The sequence below is a fragment of the Macaca nemestrina genome, chromosome 7 (assembly GCF_043159975.1).
Source record: "Macaca nemestrina isolate mMacNem1 chromosome 7, mMacNem.hap1, whole genome shotgun sequence".
NCBI classification, from domain to species: domain Eukaryota; kingdom Metazoa; phylum Chordata; class Mammalia; order Primates; family Cercopithecidae; genus Macaca; species Macaca nemestrina.
The window spans coordinates 94,495,181-94,506,196 of NC_092131.1; the positions used below are offsets into that span (position 1 = coordinate 94,495,181).

The following is an 11,016-nucleotide window of genomic DNA, read 5'->3' on the forward strand; positions in this document are numbered from 1 at the left end:
TGGGAAGCTCTGCAAAACAAAGAGTTTAGTTTCCATGAAAAAGGCTGCAAGGATACAACGATCCTTCAGTGGTCAGAACAGTAGTTTCCGCATAAAATAAAAGAATATTACAAATCTAATCCAATTATTCTAAACATGTAAAGTTGCAAGGCTAGAATAGCCCTACAGTGCTAAGACCAATCATTTCTACATAAAACAAAGAAGTTATTACAAATTTAAATCAATTAGTCCAAAAATTCCAGACCATTAGCTGCAAAACCTGAAACAATGGTACTCTCAAGAGAACAATTTGTTAGTGAGATGCCACCCACCATGAACCAAGATAATTATCCAAGTCCCTGGACTGGGAAAAAAGTGCTAGTGGGTGCCAAACTTATGAAACAACTCTCGTCAATGGTATTCCAGCTTTTGCATGCCTATATTCTACCCCAGGGATAGCAAGGCGTGGAAGAAATTCTCACTCACCACGCCAACTAGCGAAACCAGGAATTGAAGCCATAGCTGCACAGGGCTCTTCCTTCTTCCGTTTGTCCTGTCAATTCCATCTCAGTGCAACAGGCCAACGTTGAGGCCAGAGATTATCATAGAACTGAACTCCAAAGGATTTGTGTCTGCAATTATTTTGGACTCCAACTCATTAGCAAATGGAAATCTTACATTTCTAAAATTCGACAGAAACCACGACTTTGTAAATAGTAAATGATTTAAAAAATGGTTATGAAAATTTGTATTTTTATATGTCTCATACATGTAGATAATTGAGATTTAGTTAGAAAATTCAACTTTCACGGTGTTTCTTAGGTGCAGTACAATACCTGTACAGGATAACTTAAATACTATCTCACTATCTCTGACTTTGAAGACAGGGAGAGTGGGCAAGTTGCCAGACTGAAAACATATCAACTGGTTTTCATTTGTTTCTAATCAAATTCTCTTCATTTTTTTCCCTTCAAAGGGCAACTGCCCATTTAGGAGAGGAACTAGATCATCTGCTCAGGGTACGGCAAGCATCTCTTAAATAATTCATGGCAAAAATGAAAAATTTACCCTACTTTTGTGATATGAAAATGCCTCATTGCTTTTCTGGGCTTGTAAGTAGATTCATCCAGTTGACTGTTTTGGTTTCTTGGAATTCAGAAGTAGGAAAGCCTTCTGAAATTTGACTCATACTGCATATCCCTCCTGAGTAGTTAAGTGCACACCCACACACAACTTTTCCCATAAACACCACATGCCTAAGCACACAGTTAAATCTGATTTTTTTCCTACCAAGGGAGTGGGGGCGTAGAATATGATCCCCAGAGTGAAGCACTCCTTTCTGCAAGATGTAGTAAGAACATGAGGCTTCTTCAATAGGTGTACATAGCGTAGGCCACCTTAACTGCATAATTCATTTTTCTTCGTTAATAGTTTTTCAGTCTTAATTTCTTGTGAAACCTAAATTCTCCATCTTACTTAGAAAATGTGGATTCTAAATTTTAATGTGATATTCAAATAATCCATCTCACTATATTTCTCTATATTTCTTTCTGGCATTGGATGGGTTTATTTTGGTAACTTTATTGACCTTGAATTTCAATATGTGTGGTCTTCTGTTAGACTGGTTATATGGCTGGAAGAATATGGGAACTGAGTTTAACTCATTCAAAAATCTCTCTTCTATATAAATCAAAAAATTCAAAATTATCCAACATGCTACATCTCTATTTATTCAAATAAACTTTGACATGTGTTTCTGTAGTCTTGTAATGAGTATAGATCCTTTTTTGGCATTTTCTATATTTGCTTCTAAAGTGACTCAGCTTTTCAGCTCATAGGGTAATGACAGCCTTGGGGTTAAATGAATGGTCTTCAATAGCTTCTCTGTTCTTTCCAACAAGACAATGTAGTTGCTTCTGCCAAGGAGAAAAGGTATGTAAAAAGCTGATGATGAAACTGGGAGGGAGAATTTCAAGAGTTTTCCCCCAGATAAAGATTAGTAGAGAAAATTCATATAAGGTCACAGCATGTGAAGTATAACTTTCTGTGGAATCTTCACTATACCCTAAGGCAGATGTTTTTCATCAGCAAATCCTTTTCCTATTAGATTTGTGGGGCCAGTTAAGAACAGCTTTGGGAGTTTCTCTATAGGGGTGGGAGCTGCCAGTGCTCAAGTTTAAGTCAGTTAAACTGAGTTAGCCAAAGCCATTTTCTCCCCTCACTGCCAAATCTTGCCTCTGAATAAACAACCTTAACTTTGTTTGTACAAAGCAGGGATAATGTATAACTCTTTCAACAAACAACAACAAACAAAAACAAACAAAAAACCCATTGGCTTTTATTTAGATAATAAAAAAGATATAATTTATTCACTTCAATATCAGGCATGTGCCTTGAAATTAACTTTCCCTTAGTGTTTGAGAAGAGCAGTTCAGTGGAGTATGAGCAATGATATGAATATTTGTATTAGTAGCTTAATTGCTAACTTGCAAACAATTTTGGAAAATAATAGGCTCTAAAAATATTCCATTTGGATTCTAACACCAAAATTAGCTCAAAGTTTATTTTGCATTATAAACCTTAAATATGAAATTGTAATCAATTTTGATAGAATCTTCTGACTAAGAACATACTTATGTATTCAGCAACCATTTATTGGGCATCATCTAGGTGGCAGGCACCACTCTAGGTGCTGAGAATGCCTAGCTGCAGCCTTTGCTGTCTTGCTGTCTAGCACAGGAGACAGATAAGAAGACAACTAGCCCAGGGAAGTGGATCCAGATTGTAAAGGACCTTGTGTGTTGGGTTAAGAAGAGCTTGGTCAATGAGAGCCATCAAATAACTTTCAAGAGGAGAGAATGTAATCAGAGTATCTTTAGACACATCATTCCTATTACAGTGCAGGCAATGAATTTCCAGATGCCCAGGCTGGAGCAAGGAGGCCCATAGAAGGTGATGGCAGTCAGTGATCCAGGGATGAGGTTCAATTTAAGTTGTAGACAATGAGATGGAGTAGGAGAGAGAGATGTGAGATGAAGGCTTAACCATATGGTCAAAGATCTCTCTGAACGTCAACTAAAGTGGGAAGGATGGGCCTGAAATCATTCCTAGGCTTCACACTCTGGTTTGCTCATTTGGTGATATGTAGACTTACAATGTTTGGTAAGTCTACATTTCACCGAATGAGCAAACCAGAGAATTTTGCTGTACACTTGCACCCAGGTTGCTATTACTTGCAATTTCTTTGGGAGAGAGTATCTCATCTAAAATGTTGCTTATGTGGAGGCAGAAGTTTGTTGGAGTCGCACACTTTCACCCAGTTTACTCCCACTCACAATTTCTTTGGGATCCTAATGAGGAGAGTATAGCAGGTTGAGGGAGTGGGAAGAAAGTTGGCCTCCTTCTAACTCTATAAACATGATTGGCCTCTGTATGCCTCAGTTTCCTCATCTGTAAACTTCCTATGGGGTGGTTTCCTACCAGGGCAATCATGAGCAGCAAATAAATAACACATATGGATGAGTATTAAATAAGATGACACATATAGAGAGTGAGTTCAAAATGAACACTCATTATTAGGACCACTTCTTTCCACTAACAAAAATTCCATGTGTCCATCAAACCCTACATTGTGTGAAAGCATGTTGTAATCTAGACATACTTAAGTAAATATTCTTGGACTGCACACACAGGTTCAAAGAATTTTGGCTGATTTAAGCTTCCTTGGTTGAAAATTTCCCAGAGGTGTGGATGCCATTCAGCAAGTGGGAGTTCACTCAGCCATCTTCTTTCTCCCAATGGAGAGTTGTTTTTTCAAAAAGAAAGAAAACTCCTTTATTCTCTCCCTTCAGAAACAGCTGGAGTAGCCCCCCAAATAATGCATGATTACAAATCTGGCACCAGGGAGGTATTGGCAAGACTTTGGTTAAATCTGCCTCTATTTGTGTCAACAAATGTTGCCAGATAAGTGGCAAAGAAGGTTGGCACACTTGTGCCAAGGGATAGCAGGGAAAGCAGCTGCTATATTGAATATGTTGACTAAGAGGAAGCAGAGCTTTATTATGGGAAATGGATTGTTTCTAAAATAATGAAAGGTGCTTTGGTTGCTAAAGCAATTATACAAAACCTATTCCTTAAGAAAAATTGTTATGTTCTTTTAAAAAATGCCAGAAAGTTGGAGTTAGTAAAATAAAGAGAAGACAAAAAGATGGAACAAAGGCATTGAAAAGCAAGCAGTTGTTCACTAAGAAATCAAAATCCCTGTTCAGTGTCCAGAAGTAGAGGGATTTAATGGGTCCACATTGAAAATACTACCAAGTACATATCACACTGCTTCGTGATCTCCATTTCCAATGAGCTGGACCTAAAGAATTGGAGGTTTATAAAATGATTTTTCTTCACAAAGAACATTCATTCAAAGGATGCCTATTTGACAGATACATGAGTGGCAAGTGTTTGACAGACGTGATCAGAGTCAGGTTACAGATAGTATGGTGTCCTTGTGTTTCAGGATCACAATTTACCAAGAAATATGGATCATGTAAATGGTCCTTAATTAAATAAATTTAAACATACATACATACACTTATATGGTTTATCTTGGTGTTTTACTCCACACATGTAAAGACCAGACTCCTAACGAGAGTATATCTAATTTAGTCGTTTGCAAATATTTCATTTACTCCTATACAAAAAAAGTATTGTAGGAGGCTTCGATAATTCTTTTTCTACATTCTAAGGGTTGACAAAAATTTTCTGTTAAAAAGCTAGATAGTGCATATTTTAGAATTTTCAGGCCATGTGGTCTCTATTGCAACTACTCAGTTTTCGGTCAATGCAGTCATAGACAATGCATAAACTTATAGGTCTGGCTGTATTCCTACAGCATTTTATTTACAAAAACAGGTAGAAGGCAGGAAAATTTAATCTTCTAGACATAGTTTGCTGACCTTTGCTGTATAGGCAGGGACTCTCCTGAAATGTTCTCTGCTAAGATGGAAATTTCGACAAAACTGCATCTACTAGTTTTCTATTCCAGTATTCATTGTCCACACTCTTCTATTTCATGGGCTTTTGGTGAGGAAGGAAAATGAGCAGTATGTTGCTTTCCTCTCATTCACTGCTTCAATGCACAAAAAAATTCATATTGGCATTTAAATTTTCACAAGGTCTAATGAAAATGCATCATGCATCTTACAACATACATTGACCTGCTGAATGGCTAACAGAATACTCCATCTGAAACTTTACTGCATAGCAGCATGATCAGTGATAGAAAGACAAAAGAAGGGACCCAAGCAAGCAAGCATGAAGAAGCCAAGGAGAAGAGAGAAAGACAAGCAAAGAAACAGCTTAGGTGAAAAATCATTCTGACCTCAAATGCTTACTGGAGAATAGATCTCATTTTGACCCTTGGTAAAATATAATAGTTGAGGGACCTTTCTTGGAATATGAGGTAGAGGAGCTCTGAGATGGCCTTACTGTTTAAAGATTTCTGGAGATGGACAAGGTAACAAGAATGCATCCCCCATCTCACAATGCATCTTTCGCTGCTCTAGGTTCTGAATCACTGCAAGCCTAAAGTTTGCTTGTTGCATATGGTGTAAATAAAGAGATGATGAAAACTTCATGAATCGTGCAGCTTATTGCGGAACAAAGGGATGTTTCTTCTAGGTTCACAATGCTTAATGAGGAGGAGAATAACACAAAGAAATCCTACAAGGAAAACACTCAGTAAATGAGGAACACCAACCACATAGTGAGGGAGTTCCAAAATTATTAAGGTCTAGTTGCTTAATTAGGAAGGCCACAGGCCTCTGTGGAAAGTGAATTCTAATTAAAGATTGAGGTGTACCTTTATAGGAGTGGTTCTCTGGAGAAGCTGGCCTGACCACCACAGCTGGGATCCCTAAAGTCTTCATGCCAGAGATCAGTGCCGGTGCTGGTAGACGAGGCTGCGGGGTCCCTAGGTCTGCCACAGCCTGAGTTCTGGGTGTTCTGAGAAGTGACTGGCCCACAGAGTGTAGCCCTGCCACAAACTAATCTCCCCAAGGGCCTGTCAAACTCTTAAATGTGTATGTGTTTTGAAATCCACTAGTTGAGGTCAGTAGCTCACATATGGGGATGTCTGATAAGGTGACATTCCCAAGGGGAAGGGGAATTCACTCCAAGTACTCATTATGGGGGTGTGATAAGACAATCACACTCTCAAAGGAAGTGGGGAGTACACTTTAAAACATCAGACAGCATTTTGTAAACAAATCAAAACTGCATAACAATGCCACAGTTACTATACATTGCAGGGCAGGGCTGGCATAATTAAAGGCTTACCATGACAGCCAGGGTAGAAAGCCTGGTGATGCAGCCCCAGAAGTCCACAAGGGCAAAGTTTGTCCCAAATGGTCTGAAAAACAGCCGCCAGTGGCTATGGAAGGGTGATCCCCACAAAGAGGTAGGGACCAATAAGGAAAACAAAATCATCATGATGTCCAGGGCCAGTCACTCAGTAGCAAAGGACTTTTACATAGATGAAGAAGGCAATCCTCACGTCGGCCACATTTGAGTGTTTTGGCTAAAAGTAAAAGCCAGGTTTTTCCCATTTCATTAGAATAAAGATACATTTCCTCTTCCTCCTCTCTTACCCGAGTGTGCTATTTACAGGAAGGAAAACTGAATTCTACAAGTGGCCTTAGTTCAAAAGTATCAGAGAAAATGGCAATACTTTCAAAGCAGAGAAACACAGGTGAACCTGAAAACTGGAAGCTGTGCACACAGATTATTCAGACTCTTCCTGTATCAGGCCCACGGCTTTCAAAATGCCAGGAGAACAAAAGTGGGAGTCCAGTAACCCAGGATGTTTATTAATAAGAACTACCTTGAACTAATATGTCCTGACAGATCAACCTCACTCGTGTACCATTGGACTTGATGGCTCTTTGACCGGATCATATTTTATTAATGTGTCTCCCTCACCTGGCCAGCCCCGTTTCCCTAGTAGTTAAGAAACAGCCTTGCTTACAAGAAATATACTCTCTAAGAATATTTCACTTAATACTCAGATGCCTGCCAGGTGTGGTTCTTCATCAAATTGATTGTGTTATTGTTAATTATAGTAAAGAATGGGGGGAGAGGACCAGGACAGGATTCCAAATAAGCCAAGTCATTTTAAAATCAATTTCCACAGCTGCAACTTTGAAACAATTCTCCAGTGAATAAACATTCAGTTTCATTGTGTCCAGGGCCAGCATTCTTTCCTTGTGGAATATCTTATTGTGAGTTTCTTTGGACTTCAAGGATAGAGCCTCTTAACTTTGAGAATTTGCACACACTTTAATTTTTCAACCTAATGAGAAAAGCAGAAGGCGACTCCATTTTGATAGGTGCACTATTGTAGGTTGCGTCTCACCCCATCCCATCCCCCACCCCAGTCCCAGCACAGCAAACCAGTGTGTGAAGATCAGTTTCTTGGATATCTCTGATATCTTTTCATTTGTATCTTATTTTGACAAAGAACACAAGGAAAATTGCATTTTCATTTTCAAATAATACTAGAAGGTTTCCGTGCATACCTCCAACGGGAGCCAATCACGGCCTGTTAACAACAAGAAAACCAGTGATCTGGGGATATTTAATGCCGCATTGGCCCTGGAAGAAGGAGGACTCTTTCATTTCGCATACTTTGTCTCTGCCATGGAGCTGGCTGACATAATGGACTTTTACAAGGAGCTCTGAAGCAATTGGCAATTAAGTGGTTTGAAGGGGTGCTTCTAGGCTGCTGTGAAAGGCTTCAGGTGTGAAACGCTTGTTTTCAAGAGCACTGAACAAAATGTATGGTTGCTTTCAGCTCCCCCCTTGTCCTTCCCGAGGAAGGGGGAGAGCCGGGGGAAGCAAGGACACTCAAGAGCAATTTGCTATTCAGCATCTGAATGCCGGGCGCTTTCTTCCCCCCCAATCCTTGTGCGGCTGGTGAGGGGGGCAGATTGAGATGGCACAAACAGCTCTCTGCACAATGGTAGATCAAGAGAGAGGCAGGGAAAATGAGGCCCGGGAGAATGGACTCCTGAATGCAGGGAAGACGGCTTGATTGTTAATTGTGGGTAAATGTGTTGCAAGAGTGAAAAGGGTTCATGGGCTACTTTAAAGCTATACCCAAGCAATAAGTATAGAGAGTGGGGAAATAAGGAGATGGTCCTGACCCTTTTAAGGGCTATAGTAGTACATCTGGCCCACTTGAAAAAGTAAATTGAGAACTGTTCAAAAAGGTAGCCAAATGCATATGTGTGTTCGAATCCCATTGCTTATAAGAAAAAAAAAAATATGGCAATTCCAATTCACATGCAATGTGCACTTTAAACTCTGTGCTATTCTTTTTGAGTATTAGTCAATAGGACAAGGATAATATGCAATAAGGACGCTGCCGAATAGATAAATATTTAAAATATGACTTTTCCTCAAGAATACAGCCTTCTATTCTAGGATAAAATATATTTGCACTGAAGCTAGCACAAGGGTAAAGGAAACTTCAAACAGTCTTCATGAAGGATATTGTTCCCTTAGTTCTGTTTCATGTCACTTTTCCTCGTCTGACCTTTACTTCCAACATATTGATTTTTTCCTAACCCAGCCTTGCTTTGCAGAAAAAAGGGGTATTGAGTCTTTGAGCTGCTTACATATCACTATTGTACATGCATCCTTAAAGGTGAAGGAGCCCCTTTCAGGAGATGACTATCTGACTGACAATGTGATTAGGATTGTCTGAGGACTTTTCATTTTAAATGTAGGAGGCCACATGTATCAATCTGGGAAAAGAGACAGAAGGGGACTCAAATCGAGTTGTCTTTTAAATGCTTCTCAAAGACTTCCAGTTTTGCTCTAAGCAAGAGCTTCTCAGATAAAGTGTATACTACATAAAACTTTTGTCAATCAAGATGGGAATTTTATAATTTTCTGATGATTTCTTTTCTGAATATATACTTTTTTATCCAAAACAAAATTAATACTAGAGTTCTCTGAGATAGAGGCTCTTTTTTTTTTTTTTTTTTAGCGTTCTGATTTCCAGTAAGGACATTTGTAAAATATTATTTCACCAAATGCCATGCTATTGAGACCGAATTTCCAACACTAATGTAATCAATAATGCTAAAGTATAGTGAGCGGTTAAAAGCTGGATCTCCCCTAAAGCAGGCTATTAAAATAATCTGATATACTACAGAATTCTGGAAATTACTTCATGCCTGTTACTCAGTCCTTTTCATGGCCAGATGAGAGCCATGAGAGGAGGAAGGAAGTGACTCATCTTTCATTCTTCCCATTCCATTCCAGAATGGTGTTATGACCATGTCAGTACTAGGCTCACCTTGTACTGTGGGCAGATTATAGATGATGCCCTTAGGGTTGTACAGTAAACATTTTCATCTGTGCCCTTGTAGGAAACCTAAATCAAGGTTTCAACACAGCATCCATTCATCCCACACACCATCCCGAACTTGTTGAATGAATTGTGTGTTTATATAAAGTATCAAACACACCCTGCAGTTCACTTCTGCTATTGTACAGCCTGGCCCTTTCACACCAATTCCAATCCTCAGCACATGAGATGGCTCATTGAAAATTCTGTTAGCTTCTACCCACTTCTTGGGTCCAATCTCTTTTGAGATTGTGAGGGTCTTATTTATCCCAACCTCCATCCCCTCAACAACATCATAGTTGAAACTGACACGAATAAACCTGACTTTAATGTTTCTTTCACAAGTAGAGAAGGGACCTTCTTCATTTTATCTGAAACACTTAAGGCATCAATTTTCGAAAGGTTCTCAATCTATTACCAAGATATTTCCTTCCATTTATTGCTTCACTGATTTAGTGATTCTCTATAGACTAAGCAAAATCTCTGGGATCAGTATGTTTCCAGCCCCATTCATCCCTGTGACCATTTTTTTTCAAGCATGAGTTGGTCTGGTAACAATTGAGCTAGCATCAGCTCTTACCCATGGAGATAAAGTGAAGGCTACACCAAGGTTCCAGTGGCACCCCACTGTATTGAAAGATCTACAAAGCGACTGAGTTAAAATCACAATCACACTCCTCAAAACTCCCTAATTTACCCCAAAGCCAGAGCTAGAAGACCTGGTTCAAATTGTGGCTCTCTCACAAACATGTAGTGTGGTCTTGGGCAAGTATTTCTACTCCTTAAGCCTCAGCTGCCTCTATAAAATGAAGACAATTGAACCTGCCCTACAAAAATAATAAAGATAATATGAGATAATCTACATAAAGAACAATGCCTCACACAGTAATAGCTCAGTAAGTATCACCTATTGAAGCAGGATATTTCCTTGACCCCTTCACAGGGCTCACAACAGGGGTGCCTGCGGCTCTCAACTCCTCGTGGGAGGGAGTATGCAAGTGAACAAGATGGGAACTGGAGTTCCTATGTGCTGGAACCAGCCAGCAGCTTTGGCGCTGGCAGGAGTGAACTCCACTCACTCAGACCCGCTGTGCTCCACTCCTAGCAGAAGGAGCCTGCAGGTAAGCAGGTGCAGGAGCCAGGGCTAGTGCTTTGGGGTGCTGGCGGAAGCAAACTCCATGCATGCCCTGCAGCAGCATCTAGTGGGGGTGCCTGAAACCCCTGAAGCCCCAGAATGAGTGTTACAGTGCTCTTTTTGCTCTGCTGTCTGTGGACTGCTTAAGTGTTAACAACTCAGTGGGCCCTCTGCCTTTTCAGGTGAGACGGCTGCCTCCTGCCAGTGAGGGCAAAAGGCCTTTTGTATCCGCAGTCATAGCTCCCACGCTCTTGTCTGGCATCCGGGAAAAATGAGGTTGCATGAACGAATTGAAGGATGGTAAATGCAGGGGATTTACTGCCTATGAAAATGGCTCTTAGCAGGAAGGGGAGCTGAAAAGCGGATGGGACAGGAAGGTCGTCTTCCCCTTAGGTCCAGCTGTCTCTGGCCAGATTCCTCTCTGAAGCTAGACAGTCAAGCCGTCCCTCTGATGTCAAGCCACTTCTCTCCGATGTCCAACTGTGTCCGGAATGGG

General features: G+C 40.2%; 1 long non-coding RNA gene across 1 annotated transcript in view; it reads left to right on the forward strand.

Annotated features, from left to right (window-relative positions):
- The window catches only part of LOC105479387 (uncharacterized), a 71,857-nt gene extending 61,380 nt beyond the window's left edge, over window positions 1–10,477 (forward strand). Inside the window, exon 7 of the long non-coding RNA XR_011626084.1 lies at window positions 10,329–10,477. This is a non-coding gene — a long non-coding RNA (uncharacterized lncRNA). The remainder of the gene's footprint in view (window positions 1–10,328) is intronic.
- The last annotated feature ends 539 nt before the right edge of the window (window positions 10,478–11,016 follow it).